At 56.5% G+C, this 8,568-nt stretch overlaps 1 long non-coding RNA gene across 1 annotated transcript; it reads left to right on the top strand.

The window, feature by feature from the left end:
* The first annotated feature begins 209 nt into the window (after positions 1–209).
* Positions 210–2,336, top strand: LOC140625730 (uncharacterized). Its single transcript, XR_012025063.1, has 3 exons — positions 210–614; positions 765–1,373; positions 1,730–2,336. It is a non-coding gene; the product is annotated as an uncharacterized lncRNA (long non-coding RNA).
* The last annotated feature ends 6,232 nt before the right edge of the window (positions 2,337–8,568 follow it).

The following is an 8,568-nucleotide window of genomic DNA, read 5'->3' as shown; positions in this document are numbered from 1 at the left end:
CTCCCCAGCCCCCCGGGTTCCACGGCCCGGAGGCCTCTGGCAGCTCTGGGGGGGCTGCAGCTGTGGAGCGGGGGGGGGGGGGGGGGGGGAGGGGGGCGTGGAACCCGCGGCGCTGAGCGAGGGCGCAGGGCGGAGGAGGGAGGAGGGAGGAGCCCCAGGCTCGCTGCGCTCGACTGCCCCCCCCCCCCCCCCCCCGCGGTGAGCCTACTTCTGGCAGAACAGCCCGGCTGGGGAAGGAGGCAGGTGCCCCAGGAAGCTCTTGAAGGTCAGGGCCGTGGCTCTTGGGCCTTGAAGTCCTCCCTGACCCGGTGACCTTGGCGGCCCCCTCCTGTGCCTTCCGGGGGCGGGGGCGGGGGGCAGCCGGCGAAGCCCCTGCCTGCCAGCCTGGCTGCTGTGAGGACAGACCCCAGGGATGGGAGAGCAGCAGGAGCCCCCACCCGTCAGGGCGGAGACAGGGAGACTCGGCAATGCGCCAGCGCAGGTGGCGGCGGGGCCGGGGTAGCGGCTCCGGGCCAAGGAGCGCGGACCTGGCGAAGCCTCCCATTTAGCCCAAAGCCTGAACTCTTCCCTCCGGAGCGTCCGTCCAGTGTGTGGCCCAAAACTGTATTTCCCAGGTTTGTAGGCCGCGTGGGCAGTAAAGCTTTCCCCGCATCTGCCCAAGTCTTTGCATCCGGGAATCCTCATTGGCCCCAGGAAAGGGGGCTCCCCAGAGCCAGCAGCCATGAAATCGGGTGACAAGACTTTTTGTCATTGTTTTAAACCAGCACATCAAACCCGCAGCAGCACGGCCCGACCTGCAGCAGAGGCCTTCTGTGACCTGTGGGGTCCTGCGGGGCCTTCATGACCTGTGGAGTCCTGCGGAGCCTTCCGTGACCCGGGGGATCTTGCAGGGCCTTCGTGACCTGTGGGGTCCTGCGGGGCCTTCCATGACCTGTGGTGTCCTGCGGAGCCTTCCGTGACCCGGGGGATCTTGCAGGGCCTTCGTGACCTGTGGGGTCCTGCGGGGCCTTCCATGACCTGTGGTGTCCTGCGGAGCCTTCCGTGACCCGGGGGATCTTGCAGGGCCTTCGTGACCTGTGGGGTCCTGCGGGGCCTTCATGACCTGTGGTGTCCTGCGGAGCCTTCCGTGACCCGGGGGATCTTGCAGGGCCTTCGTGACCTGTGGGGTCCTGCGGGGCCTTCCATGACCTGTGGTGTCCTGCGGAGCCTTCCGTGACCCGGGGGATCTTGCAGGGCCTTCGTGACCTGTGGGGTCCTGCGGGGCCTTCATGACCTGTGGAGTCCTGCGGGCCTTCCGTGACCTGTGGGGTCCTGCAGGGCCGTGCCCCACTCAAAGCACCAGCCCACAGGATCCGTGCCAGAGGGTCCGACAGGTACAGTGACTGTCCCCTGTTCTAGTCACTTCCCTTCTTGCATTCATGTGCGTGCGTGTGTGTGCGCGCGCGCAAAAGCGGGGGAACACACCGTGCAGGCCCTGCCTTTGGCATCGTCAGCCTGGCTCTCTGTATTTCAGTTGCTCACGGGGACTGTCCCAAGCGTGTTGTCTTGTGTGACACTAAGAGGCTAGCCCGAGACAGTAAATGTGAGAGCCCCACCCACACCCACCCCCCGCAAACACGCACATTCACTGTCCTTTATCCAGAAATTTGTATTTGAGGGATGAGCCTTTTAAATGAAGCCAGAGTTGGCAAAAGGAGGGAGTGTTTGTCCTTTGTCCCGGCTGTGGCAGCTGGAAATGGAAACAGATGGGTGCAGAGAGCCTGAAGGGGAGGACACGTGATGGAGCCTGTTCTGAAATCGGAGTGTGGAGAAGCCGGGAGCAGTAAGAGGTCACGTTCTCACAGCAAAGCAGCGGGGCTGAAGTGCCACACGTTACCTTTAAGATGTTTCCTCTGCAAGTCACGGGATCCACTGAGAGCCCTAGCGGTTAAGAATTCCTTTAGGCCCTTGACTAGTCAACTACGTGTATGTGTGGCATGGGTGTGGCACACCGAACTCCAGACACTGAGTTTCCAGGAAAAAAAATAAAATTGTCTGAAATGTGATAAAGCACGTAATATCAGCTCTGTACCTTCTCTCTCCCTTTCATCCACCTGATTTATTGAATCCCTTATTTATTGAACACTTGTAATCAACCAGACACTGGACTGGAGAGTGAGGATGTGATAGAGAATAAGACACATTTCCTGACCCCAAAGGGTTCACCACCTAGTGTGGGTACACTAGACATGAAATAGACGTGAAAAAAGTAAGGACACACATGTATGATTTAGAATTTGTTCCATCATTTTGATGCAAAAGAACAGCCTGTGAGAGAGGATCGCAGGGCAGACCTAGTCGGCTTGCTTATTTATTGTCGGGGGGGGGGAGGGTAGCTGTTAGGGTTGGCCTGTCCTTGGCACTGGCATCCCCTCACTCTTCAATCAATATTTCACAGACGTTTCTGAGCATCTCTGTGTTTGAGGCTGAGACACAGCTGTAAACTGAACCTATGAAAATCCTTGTTCTCAAAATGCTAACATTTATCTGAGGAAAGACAAAAAATGAAATAAGTCAATGTTATCTTACGCTAGAAGATGACCGCCGGCGTGGAGAGGTCAGGAAAGAAAAGGGACAAGGACTGATGGAGAGAAGGGACACCTCTCAGGACTCCTTTGCCTAATTTTGATGGGAAAAGGGAAAATGCGGGCAGCCCCGGTGGCGCAGCAGTTCAGCGCTGCCTGCAGCCCGGGGTGTGATCCTGGAGACCTGGGATCAGTCCCGCGTCGGGCTCCCTGCATGGAGCCTGCTTCTCCCTCTGCCTGTGTCTCTGCCTCTCTCTCTCTCTATGTCTTTCTCATGAATAAATAAATAAATCCTTAAAAAAAAAGAAAAAGGGAAAATGCAATAACCTCAGTCTGAGAAGTGCACAGAGATGAGGTGCTCACACCCTTCATGGGGGAGGGCCTGTGTCATGAGCCCAGCTAGGCTATGGGGTTGGGGGGGGAGAGAATCAGAGCAGAGTGTAGAAGTGGAAATGACAGGTTTATGCTGTGACCCCCACGCCAGCTGTGGCAGTGGGGACCACACGTCTTCACGTCTTCTCATCCATCTTCCTGTTTTAAGTTCCTCCAGTGAGGCAGGCTCGCTGGAATCCTGTAGGAACTTCTCCAGAACGTATATTAGGGCATGGATCTTAGAAAGATAAACGGTGTGACATGCTTTAGTAGAATTTTTCTGGTTTCTCTGTACAGAAGACACTGAAGGGAGGCAAAAGCAGCGGCAGGGAGTCCCCAAGATCAGCTGGAGTCGGGGGCGGTGGAGAGAGCAGAGAATTGTAAGGAGAAGGGACACGGGAATTTTTCCCATTTTTCCTTGACTTTCTGCATGTCTTCTGACCGAGCACCCAGAATCCGGGAGAGAGGGAAGCGAATGCCCTGTTTATCCATATTGTCAGCATGAGGAAGCCGCAGAGATGCACAGCAACTGCTAAGGACAAGTGTAGCATCTTAAAAATCACAGAAATGGGGATCCCTGGGTGGCGCAGCGGTTTGGCGCCTGCCTTTGGCCCAGGGCGCGATCCTGGAGACCCGGGATCGAATCCCACATCGGGCTCCTGGCATGGAGCCTGCTTCTCCCTCTGCCTGTGTCTCTGCCTCTCTCTCTCTCTCTCTGTGACTATCATAAATAAATAAAAATTAAAAAAAAAAATCACAGAAATGTGACAGAAGAGAGCTTGGCTTCGGAGCCGGAACGCATGGATTCAAAGCCCCAAATCTGTTGATCACCATCTGTAGGACTTTGGACAATGACTCAGCCTCTCGTAGACCCTGAGTGGCACAGCGGTTTAGCGCCTGCCTTTGGCCCAGGGCACGATCCTGGAGACCCGGGATCGAATCCCACGTCGGGCTCCCGGTGCTTGGAGCCTGCTTCTTCCTCTGCCTAGGTCTCTGCCTCTCTCTCTCTCTCTCTCTGTGTGACTATCATAAATAAATAAAAGTTAAAAAAAAAAAAAGAACTAGATTTCCTAATGGTGAAATGTGAGTAATAAAAACTTCAATTCCTTGGTAATTAGGATCAGTTGAAAAAAAATGTCCAAGTGCTTAAGACACTGTGCAATTATGCCATTAGCGAAGAGTCTCCTTATCTTCCTGGTCCCAGGTCCCAGAGACTTGACGTTTGAAAAATGTTGGGAATTTCTTTCTTAAACGCTCTTGAATCTGAGGGGGAAAGAAAACCCCCACAACCTAGTGATATAATGAGTCTGGAGGAGAGACCGAGAATGACTGAGGAGGTGTAAGCATACGGAAGACTGTAAGTGCCCAGCGAGGAGTGAGAATGCTCTAGTTTTGTGGTTTTGTTTCCGTGTTTGATTTTTAATTTCATTTAGTACAGAACTGGAGGAAACAAGTTTAAATTCCAACAAGAAAAGCATAGATCAAACAGAAAACAAAAGTCACCTTATTTACGAGTGGAGTAAGATCCTAGAGAAGACGTGGAGATGCTTGTAAAGCTTCCTACTAAAGGGACATTAGTAGAAACAGAAAAGGGTAATTTTACTGAATGTAGGAAGAGGAATAAATGGGTTTGTGTTGTCTACACCTGGGCTATGGATTCCAGAAGCAAAAGGAAAAAAACAAACAAGCAGGATGCTCTCACTATTTACATAATTCCTTTTAATCTGTTTCTGTAAATTCTCAACTTTTCTTCTGCAGGAGCACTTGGAGGAACTTATAAGTTAAAGGCCGATTCTAGGCTGGGCTTACGGGGGAGGGAACAATGCAAGTTGGATCCTTATTTTGACCGAACACATCTGTGACTTGAGCTTCTCCTCTGGGCGGAGGCTCCCCTGTGAGTCCAGTCCTGATAGGCTTGGCTCCTGCACAATAGGGCCAGTGGGACCTGCAGCCCTATTAATTGCCTCCTCGATGCTGATTTTCTTAATGTTTCTATGGAAACCGTGGGCCCTCGGGCAGGTTCTCCGATGCTCAGGAGCCAAGGAGGCTCTTCCTAATTGCTTTTGCACACCTTCGAACACTGCCCTGGGACGCCCACTGTTCCCGGGCGACTGTAGCTTCTGCTCTACGGACCGCAGCGAGTGACACAGCCCTGGCTTGGCTCTCTCGCTCGGCTGCCGCAGTTACGGGAGAGGAGGTGCGGGATACCCTTTACCCAAGCTGGACAAACGTAGGCCAGCTCTAGGTTCTCTGCTAAAGGCGCTGTGCTCGCAGGGACAGCCTCCAGCAAGAGGTAGAGCGTGCGGCCTGGAGGACTGGGCTGAGAATGGAGGATTCCGATTCGTACGGCCAAGGAGGGGAACTTTCATTCCCCTAAAGAGTGTGTTTGGGTCACAAAAAAAGCCAGAAGTCACTGGTAACAAATGATTCGGTTTAGGAGATTGAAAGCATCAAGTAGGAAGCAAATCAAGTGAGACATCGTGGCGGCAACGGGAAGGGAGCCAAGGGAAGGTGACTGCGCCTTTCCTGCACGTGGCATCCGATGCCGGCCTGGGACACACTGAAGCAAGCGATTCACCTGGTGCGTGCCCGGGCCTTGTCCTGATACAAATAATATTGACATACTACGAGGGGACTTCTGAGCTGTAAAATGCCTTCTGGCATCAGCCGGGTTACTCCTCTCTCCCCCGAAGAACTAAAAATATAGCTCCATGCCCTGTTTTAAAAAATGGCTCAATGAGGCGACTCTAAATCCTGGTCCACCCCCAGTGGACACATATATCTTAATTCTAATCAAATTAGATTTTCACACTTAAATGCAGAAATATCGACCATGGATTTTTTTTAAAAACAGGCGTCTGAATTACACCTCAGACCTTCTGAATCAGAATTTTTCAGGATGAGCCTTAATGGTATAAATGCGTAAATCTCCAGCTGACTCTAAAGCACAGCTGGGATGGAGAGTCACTGATCTCACCCAAGCCACTCTGCTGTGATGCCACACTGTGACTCACGCCGGCGCTTCAAGACTAGAGCTCGACTCAACCTCCCTGACGTAATGTCTCCGATGATGTGTCGTGAGTCCAGACCACCCCTCAACCCTGTCTGCCCCGCTCCAGGCCCCTGGGGCTCTCGTGGGAGTGCTCACGGTCTTTCTAAGCAAAGGTGCAGGGACTGAGAGCAGAGCCCAAAAGTCCATCCGGATTCACGTTACTGTTTTGCATTTGATACACAAGGGAGACCCTGTATTTGGAGACGGGACACCATGTCCCACCCGCAGGGAGCTGCTGCAGCGGGGTCACTGCCACAACGGGGTCCTGCCGCAGGGGGGTCACGGCTACAGCAGGGTCACGGCTATAGCGGGGTCACGGTCACAGCGGGGTCGCTGTTACAGTGGGGTCACTGCCACAGCGGGGTCACTGCCACAGCTGGGTCACTGTTACAGTGGGGTCACTGCTACACTGCTACAGCGGGGTCACTGCCGCAGGGGGGTCATGGCTATAGCGGGGTCATGGCTACAGCGGGGTCACTGCCACAGCAGGGTCACAGCTACAGAGGGGTCAGGGCTACAGTGGGGTCACTGCAGCAGCAGGGTCATGGCTACAGTGGGGTCATGGCTACAGCGGGGTCACTGCCACAGTGGGGTCACTGCCGCAGCGGGGTTACTGCCACAGCGGGGTCACTGTTACAGTGGGGTCACTGCCACAGCGGGGTCATGGCTACAGCAGGGTCATGGCTACAGCGGGGTCACTGCCACGGTGAGGTCACTGCCGCAGCGGGGTCACTGTTACAGTGGGGTCACTGCCGCAGTGGGGTCACTGCCACAGCGGGGTCACGGCTATAGCGGGGTCACGGCCACAGCGGGGTCACTGTTACAGTGGGGTCATTGCTACAGCGGGGTCACTGCCACAGCGGGGTCACTGCCACAGTGGGGTCACTGCCGCAGCGGGGTCTCTGCCACAGCGGGGTCACTGTTACAGTGGGGTCACTGCCGCAGTGGGGTCACTGCCACAGCGGGGTCACTGCCACAGCGGGGTCACTGCCGCAGCGGGGTCTCTGCCGCAGCGGGGTCACTGTTACAGTGGGGTCACTGCTACACTGCTACAGCGGGGTCACTGCCGCAGGGGGGTCATGGCTATAGCGGGGTCATGGCTACAGCGGGGTCACTGCCACAGCAGGGTCACAGCTACAGAGGGGTCAAGGCTACAGTGGGGTCACTGCAGCAGCAGGGTCATGGCTACAGTGGGGTCATGGCTACAGCAGGGTCATGGCTACAGCGGGGTCACTGCCACGGTGGGGTCACTGCCGCAGCGGGGTCACTGTTACAGTGGGGTCACTGCCGCAGTGGGGTCACTGCCACAGCGGGGTCACGGCCATAGCGGGGTCACGGCCACAGCGGGGTCACTGTTACAGTGGGGTCATTGCTACAGCGGGGTCACTGCCACAGCGGGGTCACTGCCACAGTGGGGTCACTGCCGCAGCGGGGTCTCTGCCACAGCGGGGTCACTGTTACAGTGGGGTCACTGCCGCAGCGGGGTCACTGCCGCAGCGGGGTCACTGCCACAGCGGGGTCACTGCCGCAGCGGGGTCTCTGCCGCAGCGGGGTCTCTGCCGCAGCGGGGTCACTGTTACAGTGGGGTCACTGCCGCAGCGGGGTCACTGCCGCAGCGGGGTCTCTGCCACAGCGGGGTCACTGCCACAGCGGGGTCACTGCCGCAGCGGGGTCTCTGCCACAGCGGGGTCACTGTTACAGTGGGGTCACTGCCGCAGTGGGGTCCTGCCACAGTGGGGTTACTGCCACAGCGGGGTCATGGCTACAGCGGGGTCACGGCCACAGCGGGGTCACTACCACAGCCGGGTCACTGCCACAGCGGGGCCACTGTTACAGTGGAGTCACTGCTACAGCGGGGTCACTGCCACAGTGGGGTTACTGCCACAGAGGGGTCATGGCTACAGCGGGGTCACTGCCACAGCAGGGTCACTGCCACAGCCGGGTCACTGCCACAGCAGGGTCACTGCCGCAGTGGGGTCACGGCTACAGCGGGGTCACGGCCACAGCGGGGTCACTGTTACAGTGGGGTCATTGCTACAGCGGGGTCACTGCCACAGCGGGGTCACTGCCACAGTGGGGTCACTGCCACAGCCGGGTCACTGCTGCAGCAGGGTCACTGTTACAGTGGGGTCACTGCCACAGCGGGGTCACGGCCACAGCGGGGTCACGGCTACAGCGGGGTCACTGCATTCCACGTGAATTCAAACTGGGGGCCTGGTAGGGGGAAAGGGGAAGCAATTTTTTGTCTCTCACTCTTAAAGCCTCACAGCGCAGGAAGCCGGCCCACTGATGCCCCTGGAAGGAAGGCCGGTGGAAAGAGTGCGGGGCCCTGCCAGAGCTAGGCAGAGGACGTCGAGCAGGAGCCTCCTCCTCCCCAGCAACTCCCTGTGGGGCTATGCCCCTGGCTCGAAGCTCCCACACGTTTCATAGACACGGAAAATCCGGCCCACCTGCCGCCACTACCTGGGCCTCACTTCCCAGGTTCCTTCTCTAGAGCCAAGGAACAACATGCTCCAAGCGGCTATACTTGGAGGTGGAGGATGGGAAAGACAGGCGATGTGGGCAGCTGGCGTCCCTGAA

The sequence above is a fragment of the Canis lupus genome, chromosome 3 (genome assembly GCF_048164855.1).
Source record: "Canis lupus baileyi chromosome 3, mCanLup2.hap1, whole genome shotgun sequence".
NCBI classification, from domain to species: domain Eukaryota; kingdom Metazoa; phylum Chordata; class Mammalia; order Carnivora; family Canidae; genus Canis; species Canis lupus.
The sequence above is the reverse complement of the archived record's forward strand: the minus strand, read 5'-3'. Positions and strand labels throughout refer to the sequence as shown.